Source organism: Arvicanthis niloticus, chromosome 18 (assembly GCF_011762505.2).
Source record: "Arvicanthis niloticus isolate mArvNil1 chromosome 18, mArvNil1.pat.X, whole genome shotgun sequence".
Classification (NCBI taxonomy): Eukaryota; Metazoa; Chordata; class Mammalia; order Rodentia; family Muridae; genus Arvicanthis; species Arvicanthis niloticus.
In genome coordinates this window covers 6532867-6557483 of record NC_047675.1, presented here as the reverse complement: position 1 = coordinate 6557483, position 24617 = coordinate 6532867, and the positions used below count along the sequence as shown (strand labels likewise).

The window sequence follows — 24617 nt, the reverse complement described above, 5'->3', positions numbered from 1 at the left end:
TTTATAATAACAACACTAGCCTGACATCAAAGCCATCTGAAGCATCATATGAAAAGCATAAAATAATAATTCTCATTTATATAGGTAAGCAATATGTAGAATTACTTCACTGTGCAATGATATTTTACTTAGAAATACACAATTGGTTTATGATTTGAAAAATCAATCGAGGCAACTTACCTTACCAAGAAAAAAAAAAAAAGTGGTCATTTCAAAACTACTTGTCAAAATTCAAGATCAATATGGTAGTGCTTGCCTATAGTCCTAGCACTCAGAAGTCTGAGGTAGGAGGATCAAAAGTTCAAGAGCAGTGTGAGACGCGGAGTGAGACACACATACTGATAGTTAAAAACTCAGAAAGCTGGAGGCTGATGAGGTGGCTCAGTGGATCATCCCCTTAGTGTGGAAGCATAAGGACCAAGTTCAAGCCTCAGTGAAAGCCTGGTGAGAGCCTGGTGAGAGCGAGGCGCAGCCCTTCTGTAATCCCAGCATTTAAAGGCAAAGAGCACCCACCGGGGTTAGCTGCATCCACCGGGGTTAGCTGGCCCGCTGGACCAGATAAACTGATACACTCTGGGTTCAGCGAGAACCCTGCCTTAGCAAATAAAATGAAAACCAATCAGGAAAACAGCCAACTTCAGTCTCTAACCTCACACATAAGTGAATGTACACCCGTATGTATGTGTGCCCACAAACAGACAAATATGCATGTGTCCGCACACAGCTTAGGAAACTAGAGGACACAGGAATTTCTTCTGTCTGGTGTGGGTATCATTATGAGCAATGAACAGCTGAACATAACTCAAAGGTAGAAGTCCAAATGTCCCAAAACCAGCTCTGCAACGGGATGTGTTCTCACTGCTGTGTCTACCTGACCCTTGGCCAGACAACAGGAAGACCAGGAATAAAAGTTCTGAGAGAACCAGCTATGCCACACAAAAAACGAGACCTTAATTGGCAAAAAGATATGAAATGTATCTTGGGTTTGTATTTTAAATGCCTCTGATCATCATGAATGAAATTTAAACTGTCTTCAAAACCTGGGTAAACTATTGGACAACCCTCTGCTCTACAGAATCCTCTGGTCTGATGACCAGCCATGGTAAAAGTAAAATAACTTTCCCATTTTTGCTATAATAGACAACCTGTAATCGTGCGCCTTTGTGTGTCTAACTTTTGAATTCTGTGGGGTCCTACATAAGCCTGCATGTATTTTTTTAATGCAGTGATAAACTTGAAATCCTCCTTCCTAATCTGGTTTGATTTTTACCTTGCCTGAAAGTGCTAGCTGTGAAATAACGCAAGACAAAGAAATAAAGGCATATAGGCTAGAAAGAATAAAACAAGCCAGGAATTCATAAATTTAACCCCCTGCTCCCCACAGAAAAAGTTAAACACAGTTTTCATACTGCAGAGCATAAAATCTACATATAAAACAATATATACCAACAAGGAATAATTTTACATTGAAATGGTTAAAAATACTACTTATTAAGCAATATAAAAACAGGAAAAAGATACAGAACTTGGATTCTAAAACCTATAAAACACCAAGGGGAGAAAACCTTTCATTTCTAACTAGTGATGGGGTTTAGGATGACAGCTCAGTCAAGAGAACATCTGCAGTGCAGGAAGCAGAGGCCCGAGCTCGAGCCCCAGACCCATGGACAAGTGTGGGAGCCCAGAGCTGAGGATAGGAGGGGAGAGGGGGATACATCTCCCGGGGGTCACTGGCTTAGCCTCAACTCCTAGTTCAAGACCTTGCTTGTCTCACAACACAAGGTAGATAGCCATCGTGAGGAATCACGCCGAAGGCTGACCTCTGGCATCTGTACGCATGTACATACGCACTCAGACCTACAGAAGTATTCCCACAGACACAAACATGCACACACATGTACACACATGTACATACGCTCTGACATACAAACAAAAACATTTAAGAGCTATAGTTCTATATTAACATGTCAAATCTTTCCATGTCAGCCTAAAGACTCATTGCAATCTCAAAATATCTATAGGGTTTTTAGTACAAATTGACTCAATGAGTAAAATTTATTAAAATGAAAAGAAAATCTTTATTTACTTATCTGCTTATTTTTCAAGGCATCACTTTCTTGAGGAAAAAAGAACACAAACAACGTCAGTCTCTTGATTTCAACACTCACTGAGAAGCCATACTGAGTAACAGCCAGGAAACTGGCTTGAGGACAGACGGACTGCAGGACAGACGGACTGCTGACCAAGGTGCACAGCACAGCAGCTCTAGAAACCGACCTTCCTGGAGATTCAAGCTGGCTTCTGACAGGAGCCTTAAGGAGGCTCCATGGGGAGAGGACAAAGTTCAGCCAGTGAGAGCTGCTCAGCTGGCCACAGGCCAGCCAGACCAGAAAGCCAAAGGAAAACTCATCACCAGGCTCACCTACAAAGCATAAGAAACTTAGTTGGAGCAGACCCACTTGATCCAGCCACTCCATCATCAGGGTTACCAATGTATTAACTGGAAATTAAAACAGCTTCCTAAAATTATTATGAGATCGAGTTAGATGGTTATATATAAACCCGGGTTCCATACAAAATGTCATAAAACCTATAGCCCAGCTGCCATTACTAATACAAGTGTCTGTTCTCTGACATAAGAATCAAAAATCACAGCAGATGGAAAAGGAACAGTTCTAGAAGGATGGCCAGAAGAACAGCCTTCTCTCCTGCACCCGCACCTCAGGGGCTCTGCAATGCAGACCTCTGCACTTGGGGTTCTAACCTCCTGCATCACATCACAAGTAAAGCATACATTGCTTGTTAAGTGCACCTCAAGTAGAGATAGGATTTATTTAAATGAATGCAACCCAAAAAGTCAATGAGGTGTGAGGAAAAGACAGGAGAGGGGGCAGGAGTAAGAGTGGACACAGGTCAGCAGGAGGGATGGGAGGGACAGGAGGGACTGGAGGGATGGGAAGGATGGTATTTTTTGCCAAGCCTGATAACCTGAATTCATTCTCTCTCTCTCTCTCTCTCTCTCTCTCTCTCTCTCTCTCTCTCTCTCTCTCTCTCTCACACACACACACACACACACACACACACAAAATTATTTTTAAAAAGAAAGTGGCTGGGCAGTGGTGGCACATGCCTTTAATCCCAGCACTTGGGAGGCAGAGGCAGGTGGATTTTTGAGTTCGAGGCCAGCCTGGTCTACAGAGTGAGTTCCAGGACAGCCAGGGCTACACAGAGAAACCCTGTCTCATAAACAAACAAACAAACAAACAAACAAAGTAGTCAGAGGCTTGGGATACAACTCAGTGGAACAGTGCATGCGTACAATGCAGGAAGCCCTGAGTTCTATCTATAGCACCAAAAAAAAAAAAAATCTTTAAAAAGTGATTAGAACAACTCCTTTAAAAAGCGTGTGTGTATGTGTGTGAGCATGTACATGTGTGTGCATTCATTCCCATGAGTGAGTGCAAGCTTATGCACGCTGTGCCACTCATTGGAGGCCAGAGAGCAATCTCAGACACCAGTGCTCACCTGTGTGAGGTGGGGTCTCTTGTACCCCTGAATGTAACAGGCTGGCGTGCCTCCCGTCTCGCTGTAAGACAGGACTACACATGCACACCTATGTCCACCTTACGGTAGATCTGAACTCGGGTCCTCACACTTGCATGCAAGCTCTTTACCCTCTGAGCCATCACTCCAGCTCCCTAGAATAACCTTCCAGGAGAAAACAAGAGACCCAATCCTTCCTGAGTCTGTGTCTTTATGATTGTGCTGCCAACATGGATAGGAGAGAAAGGCATGGCACTGAACCACCTGCTGATATCACAGGACAAGGACACTGACTCTACTTCCCCAAACAACATTAGACTCTTGATACATGTCAATAATTATCAAATGGTTATGACTTGGATTTTACTAAATGACTAATAAAAATTAAAGTCACTATAAAAATTAAAATTTTCTTCTTCTTCTTCTTCTTTTTTTTTCAAATATAGTTGGTCTGGCCAGAAGGCCTAGTGATTGCTAACTTCTTCAACCCTTTGTTAGTCATTGGAGGAGATAGAGCTGGAAAAAAAAAAAAAACTGAATTTGGAATTCCACTGCAAAAACAAACAAACAAACAAACAAACAAAAAACTAAAAAACACAGCTGAGTTTAAAACCCAGCTTCAAGGTGTCATTTCTATCTAGGAAGAGCAGGGTAGTCTTGATGGATAAAGTAGAGAGAGTCTTCCTAACTGGACAGCAGCCCAGGGTGGAGGGGACCTGCTTGACAGCACATCATAGCTGTCAGTGGCTGGGCTGGAGTCACAAGGAAGAGTTTCCAAACACCCGTCCTTGCCTAGGCCATTAATCTGGATCTGACTCTAATATACTATGTAGACAGGATGTATATGAATATCATGGCAGGGAATCACACACACACTAGAGAGTAAAACACTAGTCAGCAAATGGCAAAGCAGTAAATGGACTTCAGGTTCTGATTAAGGGTATCCTCCTGTTGGGGACTCGGGGTATTAGCTTAGCGCTCTGGCCACAGCACCACAAGTAATGGACTGGCAGGAGATGATTTAATAAAGAGGCTGAACAGCGGGGCACAAGTAACTCTGACAACCTGAGGCTTTCTTCTGCTCAAACATTTTATATCTGTAAGTACTTCCTTAAAAAAAAAAAAAAAAAAAAAAGGCCTGACAAGATAACTTACAGAGGGCTTCACTGTAACAACAGCAGCCCAGATGTGCTATGTGAGCTCAGAGTGCCAAGAACTTCCAGGCTCCACTTGTCACATGGTTAGCGACCTCATTCAACAGCAACTACAGTTAGTGTTGTGGGTGCGTTAGAGTGACAATAGAGCAAGGCCTTAAGTGTCACCTTCTAGATGATACCTGAAAGTGAAGGGTGAGGGGACAGAAATGGGACTGGAGTGAATAAAACTATTTATTGAATAAATATTTCTACAAAATGTTTAAAAAGAACTATGCCTGTGACTGAAGAGGGTTCGAGGAAAGGCAACGCTGACCCCTTCTAGTCCTGATAGGCCATCAACATCGTCATCACTCTTAAAAATATATACTCCACTTGACCCAAAGATGCCACTTCTAAAAACTTATCTAAGAAGGGGTTGGGGACTCTGCTCAAGCAAGGATAAGGACCTGGGGTTCAGTTCTGTCTCAGTCATAAAAAGAAAAAAAGAAATTATCTAAGAAAATATGTTGCCAGCAAAAGATTTAGCTAAAAAGGCCATATTATTTTAAATAACAAGTTTATACAGAGCTAGGGACACACAGATGACACCTAAAAATATGGGTATCTGCTAGTAAGCAAAGAAATGATTTAGGTATATTCGAGGTTATCATTAGGAGTATATAAATGCTTTTATGTTAAAAAAGAACCAAACAGGAACATAAAAGCAACCCTACTGTCATTATGGAATATGGATATAATTAGAGTTTGTTGAAATACAGTGCTATATGAGAGTGAATGAAGGCCAAGAACCTTTCTCTTGAGATTCGAGGTACACCATCATGTGAAAATAGAAACCAAATCCAAAATAAGAAAAACCATTTCAGTAGAAATAGCGATAATTAGATGTTATTAGAAAAGAGGTCTTTTCTGTCATTATCAAAGTGACTGTTTCTAGGGGGGGGCAAATCCCAAATGAAGACATGAATGTGCCTGAGAGCAGACCTCCAAGGAAAAAGACAAAGATTTAAATGCTAAAAGCCTCAGATGGTGAATGGTTCTGATTTCCTTTAAAAACAAGGCATTTTGCACTCTTTGAAAAGGCATCTCTTGCTGGGCAGTGGTGGTGCACGCCTTTAATCCCAGCACTTGGGAGGCAGAGGCAGGCGGATTTCTGAGTTCAAGGCCAGCCTGGTCTACAGAGTGAGTTCCAAGACAGCCAGGACTACACAGAGAAACTCTATCTCGAAAAAAAAAAACAAAAAGAAGAATAAGAAGAAGAAGAAGAAGAAGAAGAAGAAGAAGAAGAAGAAGAATAAGAAGAAAGAAGAAGAAGAGGAGGAGGAGGAGAAAAGGCATCTCTTTAACCCATTCCTTATAGAAGATGGGAAGATGCTCCAGATGTGAGACTCCAGTTCTTAATTTGGTTTTTTTTTGGATGCTCAGTTTCTTACAAAATGAAGACAAGGCTTCCTGTCTGCACCTGTCCATCAAACAGCTGCACACAGAGAAAGGTTGGAGGAGGAAACCACTGCTGCGTCTGCTGGAGCTGCTGCTAAATTATCTCTAAGCTGGGTATGGCGGTGCACATTTGTGACCCCAGGAACTGGGACACTGCAGCAGGAGGATCAAGGTCAGTCCCGAGTATATGGTAAAACCCTGCCTGGAATCCCAGTTAATTAACTAATTAATTAAAATAAAATTTGCGTTTATAAAGCCCGGCAAAGTATTAGGCAGTCTATGGCTCATTCCCACACTCCTGCCCCCTCCTTCCTACGGTTTTCTCCATCTCTTCCCTTCTCTCCCGTACCCTCTGCCCCACAGAGTTGTGTATCACATTCATGAGGAAAGTCACTGAAAACAGGCTTAGGAGCTTACTAGTTTTCTATGTACAAACACACAAGAAAATAAATAACTTGCAAGTAAAAATACTGCTTTTTCTTTGAAAATTGTGTTTGGGCTATCTTAAAAACTTACTAAGATTTAAAAGTTACCACTGAGAAAATGTATAAATAAAACAAGGTTCATGGGCATAATCAAATTCTGGTAGCCTTTTGAAAAACATTTTTGATCCAATACCAAATAGTTCACTTGAATTCCTCAATCTCTCAGCCACTGAAAAAGAGGACTGTGGAACATTTTTTAAAGTTTTTTTAATCACATGTATGTGTATGCCTATGTGTGTATGTGGCTTGTGAATGAAGACACCTACAGGCCACAAGAGGGCGCTAAATCCCCTGCACCTGGAGTTACCGTTATGGCTGCCTGATAAGGATTCTGGCAGCCAAAGTGGGACACTCTGCAACAGTACTTGCTTGTAAGCTCTGCCCCGTCTGCCCAGCCGCTTAACTCCAGCACTCTGTACGGCAGCAGACAAACGGACCTTTGGATCTTCCAAGGCAACAGTGATGCCTACGTAGAATCTTTTTAGAAATCAAATCCCCACCTTGACCAGGAAGTTGCAAGGACTGAAAAATCAAATGGTATTTACCACTTCCTAGCCAATCACCCTCTGCAAGGCCCACCATTCACTCTCCAGAGTTTGTAGGCATCTAAAAGAAGTCTCTATCAGACACCAAGTGAGTCAACTTGCATAGAGGAAGTTCCTGAGAATATAAAGGAGGTGACTAAAATCAACCCTCCATCACTACCCACAGTTAGCTGAAGTTCAAGATCTGAATCGCGAGCTAATTAGATTTTCCTGATTTAGCCAGCTTTTGCCTTCCTTTCCTGCATCTCCATCCTGTTTCTAATCTTACAATTGAAAAAGGTTTACATCTTTTAGAGAAAAGAAACGTGCATGTCTTTTAAAAATGAATTCCCTTAACTACTCCTTACATCTACTTTCTAATCCCCAACTCACTTAATTAAATTCAGTGTGAATTTAAATTGCAATTAACATCTTTTGAGGGATTACATGCTCTAATCGCAATTATACAGTGAATATTTGAAACACATACATTTTGTTACATTATCTGAAATGCAAATTGGGAGCCCAAAAAAAGATGTTTAATAAAAATGTATAGTACTGAAGACTTCATTATGGAAGCTAAGGGACTAGGGTTGAGACTGGAAAGAATAAAGTAGAGAGACGCACGGAAACAAGAGGCCTCACCCCAAGCCCTGGAATTGGCCCCGCAGGGCTTCCTCTTAACCTGGCTTCATCCCAACTGAAAAACTCACTGCCAAGGGGTCTGGTTAACCAAATGGAATTTCATCTCTTTCTCCCTATATCAGCAGCTCAGCCTTAAAAGAGACACAATTCTGCCGGGCAGTGGTGGCGCACACCTTTAATCCCAGCACTTGGGAGGCAGAGGCAGGCGGATTTCTGAGTTCAAGGTCAGCCTGGTCTACAGAGTGAGTTCCAGGACAGGCTGGGCTACACAGAGAAACCCTATCTCGAAAAAACAAACAGAGAGAGAGAGAGAGAGACAGAGACAGAGACAGAGAGACAGAGACAGAGACAATTCTATAAGGGCCAAGTATGGTTTTCTAGCCAAGAATAGTGGCTCATGCCTATCATCCCAAGACTGGAGACTGGGCCAGGAATACTGATAGAATTTGAGGCTACCCTTAGCTACCAAGGAAAATCTAGACCAAGGTGCTGTCTCCAAACTAAAAGTTAAAAGACAGAATCCAAGTGGTAATGGTGTACAGATTTAATCCCAGCACTCAGGAGGCAGAGGCAGGTGGATCACTCTGAGTTCAAAGCCAGCCTGGTTTACAGAGCCAAGTTCCGGGACAGCCAGGGCTATACAGAAAAACCCTGCCTCAAAATAATAGAAAATAACAACAAAATGTCCTGACTAATTTAATTAACTTATTTAATTTTACTGTTTCTTCAAAATAGCATCCCAGAGAAATGGAAAAGCTGATCTTCACAGAACACCTATATCCCTGACAAGTGTTATTCTACTATAGTAAACCCTCACAATAACCCCAAAGCGTGATTCCATTTTATAGACAGCACCATGAAGCTCAGGGAAGTTTGTCAATGGAGTTTGTCTCATTGTTCAGGATACCTGAGAGGATGACGTAAGAGAGGAAGGACTTACTTAGCTCAGAGCTTCAGAGGTTTCAGCCCATCGTGGCCACAAGAGTTCCTCATCTGACAGTTAAGAACCAGAGCTATGGAAGCTTCCTAGGCCCACAACTAGTCACCTGCTTCCACCAGCCAGGCCCCACAACCTACAAAATAGTTCCACAGACTGGTGAACCAATTCTTGAAACAAACACATGAGAGTCATTCCTAAATAATGTGTACTGGAAATACCAAATTTAATGACTCCAGGGTGAAATGGAGACTTGACTTCGAAACTCATGCGCCTAAGAGGTAAAAGACAAAAACACAGTTGACCAATTCTGCACAGCTAACACCTTAGAAGGAAAACTGCAAACCATAAACACCTCAAGCAGGATTGTGGTCACCAAAGAAGGCGCATTCTCCTTGGATAAGTAAACTCATGTGTGTGTGGTCACCTCCAGAACTAGGTTTAAGAAAAACTCCTTTCCTTCCACTGTTGGCTTCCTGCTAACAGTCTCCACACAGCTGCCCTGGCTGCGCTTTCCTAGTGGAGGGGACAAGCTAAGCCAGCTAGCTCTTCCTTTCTTCCTTTGAGATCACTCATACACTCTCCTGTGATTATGCAGTAACACCAAATCAGTGAGCTCCACATTCAGCCAACTGTGAAGAGCAGGGTTTTAAGGCAGCGCTCTGTGGGTCTGGAAAGATGGCTCAAGGGATAAGCATACTGTGCTCTAGCTGATGACCTGTGTTTGGTTTCCAGCACCCACAACAGGCAACTCACAACCACCTGTATGTAACTCTGGCTCCAGGGGATCTGACATTCTTTTCTGGCCTCCATGGATACCTGTACATGGGTACACATGAGCGCGCGCTCACACACACACACACACACACACACACACACACACACACACGAGAATAAATCTTTTTTAAAACCTAGTTCTGTACATACTCCTTACAATGCTTTGATCCTTTGCTTGGCCAGGCTCCCAGGAACAGCTTCTAGGATCCACGTGTCTATACTTACGTGTTGGAAGTTGGTTTCCAGCATAAGGGAACAGAGAGACTAAAAGTCCAGAAGTATATGAGCCAAGAGAAGTCGACCCTCATGATCAAGCTATTTTTGTGGATATATTTGTGGAGTGATGGGTTGACATGCTGCCATGTGTGCCTTGTGCTGTGTCACACAGAAGAAGAGCCTTCACTGAAGCTGAAGTTCTTCACTAGAAAACAATAACATGTTCCTGGTCTCCCCACCTTCCAGAACCCTGAGCTAAGTAAACCTCAATTCAGTATGTGTTATCTAGACTGTAGTATTCAGTTATGCAAAAGCAGACAGACTAAGTCAAAACATAACAAAGGCTTGGAAAGGGGAACAGAAAGATACTCTAGTATGTAGCTAATTATCTATAACAGTCAAGGGATATGCAAGCCACAGAGGGCCTAGCCTTAGCTTACCTTAGTCTGATGGGTGTGATAGTATCTACTTACATGAATTTCGTGAGAATTCCATGATCCATACAGTGCCTTGGCACAGCCACTGCCGGATAAATGTCAGCTGTTGTTAACTACATTCTCTACACAGCACCACATTAGTAAGTATACAGAACCATTCATCAGTGACCGGCCAGATCAAGAATCCAGAAATACAGATCGAAAGCTCCTGCTCCATTTGAAAGCCTAGAGAACCAAGAGGTGAAGGTCATGGCTCAGGGGTAAAGGGAAGCTTGGCACCTGTCTCAGACCCTCAGCATCCATGGAAAGCCGCCATGGCCAAGGCTACCTGCAATCCTAGCACTGGAGGGACAGCTCTGCTGCAGAAAGTCAGAGGCCAGGAGAGGCAGGGAAGAGAATTCTGCCAAAGGTACATGGAGAAGGCCTCTGGAAAAGGGTACCACAGAGGTAAGAGAAGCCCTGGACTGGAGGTCCAGGAGCCAGGAGTCCCACTGAGTCTGAATATAGTCCTTAAAATCAGCACCAGTATTCAGTCAAGAACACAATGGATTCCACTGTGTCTGAGAAACTGGGAAATGTAAGACTGATCTCTGGTCTCAAGAACCTGTCAATCTGTAAGGGAGTTCAGTAGGTGAAAAAGCCAAAGCTGCTTCAAGAGGCCAAGTATGGGCCTGCAAAATGGCTCAGACAGTAAAGGCGTTTGTTGATGACCTACATATGTCCCCTTTACAACATAAACAGATAAGATACACAGACACGCACACACACACATATATACATACATACATACATATATACATACATACATACATGTAAGTTTTACCTGTGTGTGTGTGTGTGGGGGGGGGAGCCGACAAAAGGCGGCTATCATCCTTGCAGTCATCTTGAGCGTATACCCTAACAAAAGATTTGATTACAAAGGCCTACAACAGCTGAGCACACTCTGATAACATCATGCTTTAGATACCCAGGATCTTCCCTTGGGTGTGTGAGACTTAAAGCTGTGATTTAGAGCCAAGACTTAATTAAGGGCTGACTTAGAGATCAGATTTAGAGACAAGGCCTAAGGGCATGACTTAAAAGCGTGACTTAGAGGCGTGGCTTAGAAGTGAGACATATAAAAGGCCGAGAGGCAGACAGAAGAGTGGAGTACAACTTGGAACTAGGAATTAGGTTAGAGAGTACATCTTACAGTGCAACTTGGAGTAGGAATTAGGCATTGAGGAAGAAGACACTTGGACTAGAGAACTCAGAAGAAGAATTATTATTATTAGGTAGCAGGTACTTGAGTCTTGGCACTTGGAGGAAGAACTTGGAATTAGACATTAGGCACATAGCTTAGAAAGAAGCTTGGAACTTGGAGGCACTAGGGACTAGGAACTCAAGACTTGGGACTTGAAGAGGAGAAGAGAGACTGAAGAATAAACCGGATTGAATCACACTCTGTCTGGTCTCCATACTTCGAGTCTGTCCTCACTCTCTCTCTCTTGCTGAACCCCGACCCTCAGACTGAAGCAGCTTGGGGCAGTGCGGGCTCTAACAGTTTAGCCCCCAAGGCTTGTGGCAGTGCGGGTTCAAATATTAATAGAGCGGTCCCCAACATTTTGGCCCCAAGTGTGGGCCAGCTCGGGCCGCAACATGTGTGTGCATACGTGTGTCTGCATGTGTGTACTCATGCAGCTGTGTGCTCACAGAAATCAAAGGATGCAGGTCCTCTGCTCCATCACCCTCCACTTTATCCCTTTACGACAGAGGAGCTTACTGAACCCGGAGCTTTCAGGTTTTCAGCTAGACAGGATGAGCAGCCGTTCCATTGGTCCTCCACTCTCTGTCACCACTCCCATGCCCACACGCTGCACTGGAGTTTCAGGTGGGTACAGCCATGTTCAATTTTTGCATGCAGGTGCTCAGGCTCCCCACCCTTGTGTGCACGAGCACTCATACCCACATGCCATCCTCAGCTATAATGACCCTTTTAGAACAAGTCGCCTTTCTTCAGTCACACCAGATATTTAACCTCACGCTTCACAAAACTTCCAATACTGAATTAAAATGGTGTGAAGTTACATTTTAATGAAAGTAATCTTGTGGATTCTCTTTTTTTAACTAGACATAGATAATTGTGATTGGCTTATGAAGCCCTTTGACAGCCCCTGATTGACAGCACTTGATGACCTTGAGGGTCAGAAATCCTCCTTGTAAATCTACAAGCCTCCATTACTGTAAGAGGCGTGCTGATTTGGGGAAAACGATGGTAAGAACAGCAGCCATCCCTACTTCTCAGTCCCTGTGTACACAGGCACCCTCTGCGTGCCAGCCTTGTTCATCCCGTGCAACAAGTGTTAAGAAAAGACACAAGACGTGTGAAAAATAATGTCCAGTCATATGCTACCTTCAAACTTCTCACATCCACGCTTTAGATGCTGGAGAACAGTTTCCACACTTGCTACTATAGAGAACAGTAACTCCAGAGCAAGAACTCTGACAGGGTCCTATGCATCAAACGCCACAGCCGCATTAAAATGAAAGCACACCACAAACGATGAATGATTCCAATGCATCTGAAATTCCACTCTCAGGGGACTGGGAAGGAGCTCATGACCTTCATTCCTAACTGAGGAGCAACTGACAGCTGATGCGTCTGAGAGAGAGAGGTAGTCTCTCAGTAAGGGTGTGGTCAACCGTGTTCCAGTGGATGAATCCACATCTACCTGTGAGTGTATAGGCAGTGTAGAGAAAAAAATTATAAAGACCATTTTATGAAATATATACAGGCTTTTTCTTTACCCTAAACCTGAGCAAGAGAATGCAGGTAACAAAAGGCGGAACTGAATGTAAGATTTCAGGCCTTCACTGCCCTGAGACACATTCTGGGTGGAGGGCATTATCCCTGAATCAGAGGACACTTGCTGGATTAACATTCCTCAAGCCTCAGGGTGGGGAAGGCCCAAAGCAAGAAGACATTCCTGACCACAGAGAAAGATGCAAGTCATCTAGGTGGTTCCAAGAAGTAGCTAACTTTCCACTGTTCTTGGTTACCCTGCACCCCCCCCCTTGAGGTTTTCCAAGTATTACAGCCAACTTATGTTCAAAATTTGTAAAACAACCAATCATGTGTAACCACGCAAAAATTCCTTCCTTTCCCTACTCCATGCTATAAGAAAAGGCCCACAGCTTGCTGGCCTTTTGTCAAAATTCTGTTCCTGCGTGGACAAGCAGTCTTGACCTTGGCTAGCCAACTCTCCTCAATAAACCTCTGCTGATTGCATCCAGGTATGGTTTCTTGTGATTTTGGGGTGGTCATGATTTCCTGAGACTTGAGGAAGGGTCTCCCGAGTTTGGGGGTCTTCAGCAGCACAAATTGAATTGACTGGGTTATAAAAAAAAAAGACAGAAGCCAGGAAGTTGGGAAGTGGGGTGGATCTGGGAGGGGCAGGGAGTAAATATGACAAAAATACAATTTTGAAATTCTTAAAGAATCAGTAAAAAATATATTTAAAAAAAAAAAAACTGCACTTATACAAAAACACACAAAGCCAAGAAAATATCCCAACCTTTTCCTTACCTCACCCACTCCAAAACATAACCCTGATTTCAAACCTGTATCAAAAGTGAGGACAAATAAAAGTGACGGTTTAATACAAAATATAAATCCTTAAGTATCCTTAAAACATGCAGAACAGCAGCAGAGTAAATACTAAGGGCTATGGATGCTGGTGAGCTGCACCTGCCTCTTAATAAGTCGCACCATCTTCATTTCAAATACCAGCTGAAGTGTGTGAGAGGCACTCCCCAGCAGCAAGCACCAAACACCAGCAAGGAAATCAAGGCCAACAAAGAGACAGAGAGGAGGGCTTTGCATGGCATTCCAGGGAGAACTTCCAAATAAACTTCCCCTCTACTCCGGTAAATCTTTTGGCAGATTTCCGGCCCTCATTTGCATATCTGTGCAAGCCTATTCTCTCTTTCCTTTTTTTCCTCTCAAGCCCCTTTGCCCTTTCAATCATGAAGCATATTACTCCACTGTCAGGGCAAAGCAGTTCTGAACAACAGGGAACCCAGCTGGGATAGGAAGAGGGCAGCGGGCTCATGCATTAACATAATAATCCAACTGTGTTCCCATAGGCCCTTAGGGCAGACAGCATATTAGGTAGGCCTCCTGTGCAGACCCTGGCGGAAGCTGCCTTATCACCTGCCCATCAACCTGTGGCAGCCAGAGCAGGCTCAGTGGCGGCAGCCCCTGCCAAGCAGTGGTGCCCAATTACCTTACTACAGAAGACAGAAATCCATTTCTCTACGTCTGTTTAATGTGCTTCGTGCATTTCCTTATTTGTGACTTGAATCTGCACTTCCGCATCCTTTCCAGGAGGCTGACTTCTTTTTAACTTTTTTAAAGACTAGTTGTCTAAAGCCCATTCTGATACAGCAGGCAGGAAAATGACTCAAAGGGACTGAAAACACAAAGCTAACTGGTGAGAAGCTAACTGATTGGGCACCAGTTATCTAAAGATCCTTCCATCAATTTAAAGAACTTGAAATATGTGGAGATCCATCACTATTTCCTCAGGGAGACAGACCATCCCCACCCCCATACACCCCAACTCTGCAAGAATAAAAAAATAAAATTAAGAAGGCAATCTTATCTCCTGTATTCTTTCAGTAGAAATGTTTACCCCATCTGAGCCCATCCTCCCCATGAGCTGTTGAGCACACTGTTGAGCACACTGCTGAGCACACTGGGCCCAGCATGGAAAGTCTGCAGAGATCACTACAGTTTGCTAGAGGAAAATTTGAGAAAGATATGAACAAAGGATTTTTTTTCATTCTTAAATTGTTACTGGAGATCCTTAAGGAAGTCAGCGCGCTCACTGGTGTGCCTTTCACTGTGCACAGGTGATAGCTATGCTGAGGTCCTGGTAGCTTTGTTTTGTTCTATGTGTGATTTTCTTTCCAAATTGTATTATGCTTAAAGTGAAGAAAAGCCAAAGGGTGTGTGCCACCAAGAGGGGTGTCCACTACCTCGCAAGCTCACCTTCAAAACCCAAACCACAAAGCAGGAATCACTTCGGTTAATTGCACACACTAATCTAATTCCTTGACATCATTACTTTAGAAGTTGAGAAATAAAGGTGCATGGTATGCTGTTTCCTGTAGCCTAGGAAGGTACTTTTAGAAGTATTCTTCAGAGCGTTACTTCCAAGTACAGCACTGCCAAACTGGCTCTGGGAACATTCTCCACTGATCATGTGTTTCAGGTTCCAGGGGTTTATGGGTATTTTAATAAAAAACAAATCCTCAAGCAAAAATGTATTTATCTACCATTTCTATGAATTTTAAATGTTAAGGAACCAACACTATCATTCAAGCCAACCAAGCTGGTGTGTTTGTGTACAGTCTAATAATTAGGGAAAACTTAAGAAAGGAGAGCGCTACGGTACAGGTCTCCAGAAGCTATGACCAGAGTTCCAACATTCCATTAGCACACGGGGATGGGGGCACTCCACGGCCTGTCAGCTCTTCATGTCTGTAAATACCAGACTGGGCTGACATGAGGCAAAAACCCCAGCATGAAGGAATCTGCTCGCTCTTTAACAAACACCTGGGGAAAATTCAAATCAAGGAGAATAAAAAAACTCCTAAAAAAAAAAAATGTTTTCTCATGTGTGTAAATCTTGAGCTATTTAAGTCTCAAAACAATACAATATGTTATAGGGTGGTGGAAGGATAAATACAGATACTAAACTCCATTATAAATATTAATGTTTGTACGTGTGTTAAACAGCAACATTATACACACCCCTTCCTGACCTGCTGGGGATCCCCTGTGTTCTTTATTCTTCATAAATTCCTACATCTTGACAAAATGTAATACATCTTCCAAGCCATTAGATGCTGACACCTGATTTTTGATTAAAAGACAATAAACAACAGCCCTATGTGGTGGGGCCAGGATAAACAGGGGCAAAGACTTTATTTCTTAGAGGCACATGCTTTCTCTCTAGGGTACACAAAAGAAATGCATTTGTATAAAACAAAAACGTAGCAATTCCATTAGCAGGAAGTGGATTTTAATGTAAATAGCCATTTCTGCAGCAGCTAGAAGAATCTGGCCTCCAAAACTGCAGTGGAGAAGGTAATGGGGGTAGGTGAGGGTCATGGGTCTTTCTAGATTTGGAATTCAACTTTTGGTGAGCTTAAACATTGTTAGAACATAAGTACTGAACATAAACATTACATTTTAAGTGGGTGTAAGTATCCACAGGAAATCCTATGAAAGATGTCTTATTTATACTTAAGTACAATTTAAACGTCTGTATCAGCCCCCAGCTGTACTCTTCTTGACCTAAAACGAGCTACACCTCCATTGGATTCTACCAGAGCACACTCCAAAGAATTACTTCCAAGGTGCCTCTTCTTTCTGACCCTCAAGGACTCCACCCACCCAGTTCAATTTAGTGTAGACAAGGCTTCGGAGATAGGAAACAGCTAGTATATTTTGACATTTCTGCCAAGGATAAAAATTAAGTATGAAATATCAAAAATTACATGTTGAAATAGTTGCCATTTTGCTTTGTTTCTTTCTGACTAGCCCTTCAGCTGTTGAGGCACAATACATTTTTCCCCAGGCAAAGTCCCCAGGCTACAATAACTGAGTCTCACGTCTTCCAGGCAGCTTCCCAAACTTTATCCTTAGGTATCTGATTATCATCAGTTGTAGTTCTAGTTTATATTTAATCATGCAAATCATACTTTTAAAAAGGAAAAATAGTCCATTTAAGATATTACTAAGAATGAAATGTTTATAGTAAAAAAAAATATTACTAAGATACCAAGTTAATCTTCCAATATTTCTCAGTTGTTGACGTTTATTTTGTTGATCACTGACACTTGTTTTTATAAAACACAGCACTACCTACATTTGGCACAGGAGTCTCCCATCAGCCACTACTTCCCTCCCTCTTCTTCCTCAGCCTCTCTAGGTGACTGAGCATCAAAGACACCATTCCAAACAGTAGTAAATGTCTCAAGGTCAATAATTTAAACTTTGGGTAAAGATGAACTATAACACATTTTAATTAGGGAAATTTATTAAATAAATAAAAATTAAATAAGCTGCCAGAAAATGAAACTTTCAGACCATTATAGACTAAAAATAAAAATCGTAAACTTGTGTGCTCAAACCTAAGCTTTCCAAAGAGAGAGAAATTAAAACGCATATTAAGTCACTGCATTCTAACAAAACCAACTTGATTTACACTGCAAACATTCTCACTTAGTATGCTATTCTATCATCAAAGTTTATGGTTTGACTTCAATACCCATTCAAGTACTAAGTCATTATGCATGTAACTGAGAGAGAGAGAGAGAGAGAGAGAGAGAGAGAGAGAGAGAGAGAGAGAGAGATTAAAAAACAGACCTTAATTCGAGGCTAGCCTGGTCTACAGAGTGAGTTCCAGGACAGCCAGGGCTACAGAGAGAAACCCTGTCTCGAAAAACCAAAACAAACAAACAAACAAACAAACCAGACCTTAGGTGTATGCTCTTACAATTTAGTTCCTATTTCTAATTAAAAACAACAACAACAACAAAAAACAAAAACCTTCCATATAGATGATGCGAAGAAGCACAAACCAAATGGAGGTGGGGCAGTGAGTAGGTAGAGGAATGGACAAAATATAAAGAACAAAGCAGAACAAGCAAATAATTAAAAAAAAAAAAATATGGGGAGATAGTTCAAGGGAAAAACATTTGTTCTGCAAGCCTGGGGACCTAAGTTCAAATCCCCAACACCCATATAAAAAGATGTGCAGGCCTGTGAGCAAAGTGGATGAGAGGCAAAGACAGGCAGATCATAAGAATTAGATGGCCAGCCAGCCTAACCAAAAAATGCTACACACACACACACACACACACACACATCACACACTCTACACAACTTCACAACATGAACAAGAAAACTCTTCAGCTTTCTAAATTCAATAATATCTATTACAAAGCAAATGCCCATTTTAAATAGAGTGGGAGGGAAACTGGGAAGAAAAGATCTCCACATACATGCACATAAGCGTTAGGGAGATCCCTGACATGAAAAGCAGAAAGAGCTGCCTGTCCCCAGCGGAGAGTGGGTGTTTCATACATTGCTGTACCTCGATCTGAAATGCTAACTCACCCGCAGAGCAAATCTCGCTGTAATCAAGTCCAAGGAATTAACAGCACTGCACTGAAGAGTTTTGTTTAAGTAGGCCCTTCTTAAATCAGTCCACTCACTAAGGCACAGAAGCACGTATGACACAGTGGATGGAAGTGGCTAATCCAGGAAGACAGACAAGCACATTGGTGTGTACTATTGGGTGTGTACTAGCAAGGGGTGCTGAGTGCACGACAGAGAACAGTGTGTCAGAGTGAGGACACCACACTCTGACAAGTAACACCGAATCCCACTCGGAAGAGGAAAGAAACAAAACCAAAACCCAGTGCCTCCTTAGCCCTTCCTGACGCAGGAAGCTAGCTTTATTCATGTTTGGATATTTAACTCCAGAGATATCAACATATTATATTAGCACCTGTAAACTGCTACTAGGGGCTTCGATTTCCTCCAGGAGTTAAGACAGAGAATCCTTGACCACTACACAAAGAATACAAACTCTGTGCTACATGGCTAACACATAGCTCCAATTATATTTAAAGACATTTTTACAGCCTTTGTGCCAAGCTTACACTGCCAGCTCTTAAAAAATGAATTATAACATTTTAAAGCTCTAAGGCTGGCTAATCGAGTCTGATCACAGTAGTTTATGATGGCATATGAGGAGTGCCAGACTGAAGCTTTTATTGGCTGCTGCTGCTACATTATAATGTTGAACAGAGAGAAAGCAAGTAGGAAGCTAGTTAGACCCACCAGCTATACTCTCACCAAGAGCCCAAGGCGCCAAAAGGTCTGAATTGGAATTTTACATATTCCTTGGAATAAATTCAGCTACACGTTTTTAAAGGTTCTAGAATCAGGAATGACCTAAAATAGCAAATGTATTCATGTCTCCCAAATTCGTACGTAACTAAGGAATGTAAAGTCTCATGTATGAGGCAAACAGGTAAAGGAGGTTAAGATTTCTTAACAAGCATTAGCAATACCGATGTGAAGGGCGTCCGCGATTGGTAGGGGGCAGAGTCCCACCACTGAGATGTATTCTGAATTCATTTGAAAACCAGGAAGGGTGCTCCCACACCCAACTCTAAAACAGTTCAAGATTCAAAAACAACAGTGCTTTGTGCACATTGATGCAGGACTGAAAACCAGCCCCTCACCAGAGGTTTACACTGTGACTCACAACTGCAATGCCCCCATGGTCACAGCAGATGACGATGGCGCCCTTCTGATGGCTTGTCTGCTAGGGCTAAGAACAACAGTGGAGAGATTTAAATCATAAGAGCTCTTTTCATTTCAGGGTTTTTTGGATGGTAAACTTCTCCCAACTAGCTACACAAAAGAAAATTGATCCAAACTGAAATAAACTCACTAAAATTTAAGGTTATTCCAACAAAAGGGTTAATTAGGAAAACAAATTTTCTCTGACTGTTAATAATGGGAACAACACACACTATGTGCCCATAAGTAATGCGCAGGTATCTTTGATCTTCAGCCCCGTGCGGCTTCCACTGCCTACTGTAGCCTGGCCTCTGGGACTCTCTTAGAACCAGACATCTGGCTACTTTGTTGTTTCAGACTAATCTCCTCCCGAGAGAGCTCAGAAAAAATGACACCAGGCAAGGAGGGTCCTGGCAGGGAGGGTCCTGGCAGGGAAAAACATGACAATATTAGCAGATTCCTTTCTGAGTGGAGAGAGTACCAAATAGTCTTCTATTTCTATAGGTCTTCTGGAGCACCTCAGTCCTGTTTCACCCTGGCATGGTTTTAAAGGGATGTATGGAGGACCATTAAGGCCCATCAATCATCTTGTAAGTCCACTGAATGTTAATCATAGGCTATTGTAATGTGACGGGAAAGTTGGGGGGAAAATATAAATCAGATTAACTCTTCACCCATCTGTTAGGGTTGGGCGATGACTGATAAGACAAAGAGTTTTAATTGTTAGCTAAAGGCTACACCAAAACTGTGGGACAATGTCTGAGATCTGCACACACCACTCATACCTCCCATTAAGCCAACTCCCTGGCCTATTTTTTTTTTTTTAAAAACTGGACTTTTCTTTTTTCTAAAGAACCTCTGGCAACAACCTCCTGGAAAGGTTTTATAAAGTGGGTTTTTTTTCTGAGGAAATGAAACAGTGCGAAGTGACGCAGGCTGAGCAATTCAAAGTCAAGGATAAAAATGGTATTTTTGTAGCCGTGGAATCATCAATATTTTCCCCAAGGCAACAAATTACTATGAATATCTTAATACCTGTTTAGAGATTATTACTCAAGACCCAAAATCTATACTATCAGGGGAAGAAAAAAAGTCATTTACTGTTTGCTCCACAAATAGAATATAAATCAAGTAGGATTAATGCTTGACATGAATCTGACGCTTCATCCTAAAGTCACATTTCACATTCACAGATCACACACTTAGATATGACTGCAAACTTCAGCGATATCTGAAATCACATGAGCACTGTCACATGGTATTCGGATTGCTCTTATGTGGTGACAGCACACTCACTGGTCGGTTAAAATGCCCAAGACGCTCATCCTGGGCTTACTGTAGAGAGAAATTCCTATTTTTTGCTGTAACTATCTTCTTAATGATACTGATATGAACTACGATACAGTAATTTCAACCTTACACTATCTTTCACTGTAAGTTCCAAATGCCCTATTTTATGACAGTACTACCTACTCTAACGTCCACTGTAACAAAATATCAACTAGGATATTCAGTGAAACACAACCTACCATTGTAGGGAAATAGCTGCTGCTTTTTTTATTTTTGGAGGCAGGGTTTCTCTGTGTAGCCCTGGCTGTCCTGGAACTTGATCTATAGACCAGAATGGCCTTAAATTCAGAGATCCACCTGCCTCTGCCTCTGCCTCTCTGCCTCTGCCTCCTGAGTGCTGGATTAAAGGCATGTGCCACCAAGTCTGATGGTAAACAGCTTCTAAAAACCAAGGAACAAATGTATTATGATGTATGATAATTATCAGATTATCATAATTCAAAACAAAGAGCTGGTGGTGGATAATGGAGGAAATCAGTATCATTTGTTGTTCTGAGACAGGGTTTCACACAGCTCCGGCTGGCCTGACACGTCAAACTAACATGACATTCAATTTAAAAGACAAACACAAAGAATTTATTTTCTTACCACAAAGGAAATTTATTTCTTTGAGTAGTAACTAAGTATACTGGCAAATCTTCAAATGAGTTAATGGTCTCTCTCTCTCTCTCTCTCTCTCTCTCTCTCTCTATATATATATATATATATATATATATATATATATATATAAATTATATATATGTATTACATTGATGTTCCGCCTTCACGTATGTCTGTATGAGGGTGTCAGATCCCCTGGAACTAGAATTACAACGTGTGGGTGTTAGGATTTGAACCTTGGTCCTTTGGAAAAGTAGCCAATGCTCTTAAACCTCTAAGCCATCTCTCCAGCCCCTTTCCATTTCTTTAGAGTTTCATATTTGAACACAAGCTTTAATAGGATGTGAATTCCCCAAGACTCTACCATCTTACTCCCATTTCTTGATCCACTGAGAAAAAAAATACATGGAGAAAAATGAATGAAAATTAGTATAACTAAGTCAATTTCCTGTCAGTTCTATCCCCCAGATCACCCAAGAATTTAAATTTTCATTTTACTATGACTCAAAATTTTCTTTTATGAATAGGAGGTGTGCAAGTGTGTATACACGTTCATATGTGTGGCTGTGTGTGTGTAAAAGCAGGTGTATGTGCAGACGTGTGCACATGCCTGTGGAAGCCCAGGGTTGAAGTCAATAGTGTTTTGTGGGAGCCTTCCTTCCTTTATCACTTTGCACCTTACCACTGGGGCAGGGCCCCTCAGCTGAACTCACAGCTCACAGTGATGCCCAGCCTGTCTGGCCAGCCTGACTCAGGGGTTCCGTGTCTCCACCTTCCCAGTGCTGGGATTACAGGTAGTTAGCAAACCTACTCAGCATTTACCTGGATTCTGGGGATCTGAACTCTTGCCCTCATGCTTGTATGGCTAGCACTAACCACAAAGACAGCTTCCCAGCTCCTTGAAATCTATGAGTTTCAACAGCTCCAGTCCCCTTAGCTGACCAGATGGGAAATTGAAGAGTATTTCTTTAAAAAAAAAAAAAAAAAAAAAAAAAGGTAGTCATCTAAATAGCCTATTGGGACAAGAGCTTTAGAGCAGATCCTGTGCTCACAGCATGGCAGCAGAGAAGAACAGCCTGAAGGCTTCCTAGAAGGTTGGTGCTGGGGGGCAGCATGCTGAGGGTCCTGGTGGACCTTGAGAACACATCTGTGCAGTGTCTCCTAGATAATCTTCACAAAGTACCAAGCTCAGGCAAGCTACCCAGCAAGGCAGCTTCTTGAAGAACTGTATAAGGACTACCTCAGTCATTGGGTATCCAGGACAGCCCAGCTTGTCCTAGATATCCTTTAATACCAGCCTGGTTTACAGAGCAAGTTCCAGGACAGCCAGGGCTACACAGAGAAACCACGTCTCTGTGTGGGGTGGGGAATGTGGGGGAATCTAGTTCAGGGTTTGGAAATTTCAGAGGAGCACCACTCTGGTCTGGAAAGTGGTTATACCCAGAGGAAGAGACTACAGTGACAATAAGAATGATGGTGACAGCAAAGGGGCCAAAGCCATTCGGGACCTTCTAAAGAAGGTCTAGCTCACTCAGTGGAGGAAGGGAAAAGACCAAAGGGCCAGGAGGACAGCTCGGTGCATAAAGACACATGTGTACAAGCCTGAGGATAGCAAGTCTATCAGAAAATCCACAGCAGGAAGACCTCTGACCTCCACATATGCACTGTGGCACCCGTGCACCTGTGCATGTGAGGAACACACACGTACAAATCATGGCTAAAATAATTCAAGTCACCAGAAAAAAGAAGAAATGCCAAGAGTGGAATGACAGAGGAGAGAGAAACACACTCTGAGACAGAGGTACTTTTTTTTTTTTTTTTTTTTTTGAGACAGGTTTACTCTATAGTGCAAAATGACCTGGCATTCATAGAAATCATACTGCCTCACTCCCAAGGTACTAGGATTCCAATTGGAAGCCACCCTACCTGCTTAAAAGAACATTTAAAAAATACAAAGATGAAGCGTGAAGGAGCCAGAGCCATAGGGATGGGTCAGCAGTAAACAGCACCTGCTGCTGTGCAGGGCAGCGTCCACCAGCACCCACAGCGGGGATCCTACAACTGCCTGTGACTTCAGTTCCCAAAAAATCCGACTCCCTTCTCTCTCCCTCACTCCCTCCATGGACGCCTCCTGAACGCAAATGGCACACATGCATGCATTCAAGGACACACATATACACATTAAATAAATAATTTTAATGAATACACATTTTTTAAAAGTTACGTAATCGTGTGTAATTCTTCTCACTTTTAAGAAATGAAAAGAATCTTGTGAGCCAAGTTAGTCAAAGAGAGAAAATGGGAAATTTTTCCTCAGCTTATCCTCATTTTAAAAAAAATAACAAAACGTGATTTTTCTACACCAATAGAAAAAATACTACACTGAACTCCTAATCTTTGAAGCAATAACAAACCAGTCAATAAGATAAAACAATATTCAATTAGAAGGTGCAGGTCATTCAGATAAGCTGTCGAGAGAGCAATGATTAATTTATCGCCAATTAACTGGATCCAATAGACTCTCCAATCACTGTTACCACATAAACCGGTCTTCTAATAGCGTTAGCAATAACTTATAATGTTTTGTAATTGGCAACGTGTGTTCACAATGTTAAAGTAATCTTTGACAAGACTGCATTAAGCACTAAACACACGGAGGTGGGGGAGAGAAATATTTCATATAACCTAATGAATGGAATGGACTTGGGGGAAGGTTGACACACAGTAACAGGGTTTCTAATGCTGCATTTAAATTTTCTCTTTATTTAAACAATCTTTAAAGAAAAAAAGCACCTGTGATGTCATAACTAGCATTTCAGATTCCCTTTATAGCAGTTGATGAGGCAAGAAATATTTGGGTAGAACTGGCTCCCTGATAAGATTTTAGATCTGAAATCAAAACAAATACAGCACAGTGGTCTCCTCTGTGTGGGTGTGGCAGGTTTGTTTTCAGCTTCTCCTCTGTAGGGAGCAGAATTATTGAGATGGGGTCTGCCTTTTCCTCCAACTCCCACCAGCACAGCCGTTTGGGGTCAAATGATTCTTTCACAGGGGTTACCCTAAGACCATCAGAGAACAGAGATATCTATATTACAATTCATAACAGTAGCAAAATTATAGTTATGAGATAGCAACAAAAACA

General features: G+C 42.2%; 1 protein-coding gene across 9 annotated transcripts in view; it reads right to left on the bottom strand.

Moving 5' to 3' along the window:
• Nucleotides 1-24617, bottom strand: part of Slc10a7 (solute carrier family 10 member 7) — a 210231-nt gene that overhangs the window by 151779 nt on the left and 33835 nt on the right. Inside the window, exon 6 of one of the 9 annotated variants that reach the window (XM_076915439.1) lies at nucleotides 24219-24534. The exons of the other annotated variants lie outside the window; for them this stretch is intronic. The gene's annotated coding sequence lies outside the window, so the exon portion shown is untranslated. Of the gene's footprint in view, nucleotides 1-24218; nucleotides 24535-24617 lie in introns of those variants that run through there. 9 annotated transcript variants of the gene reach the window in all.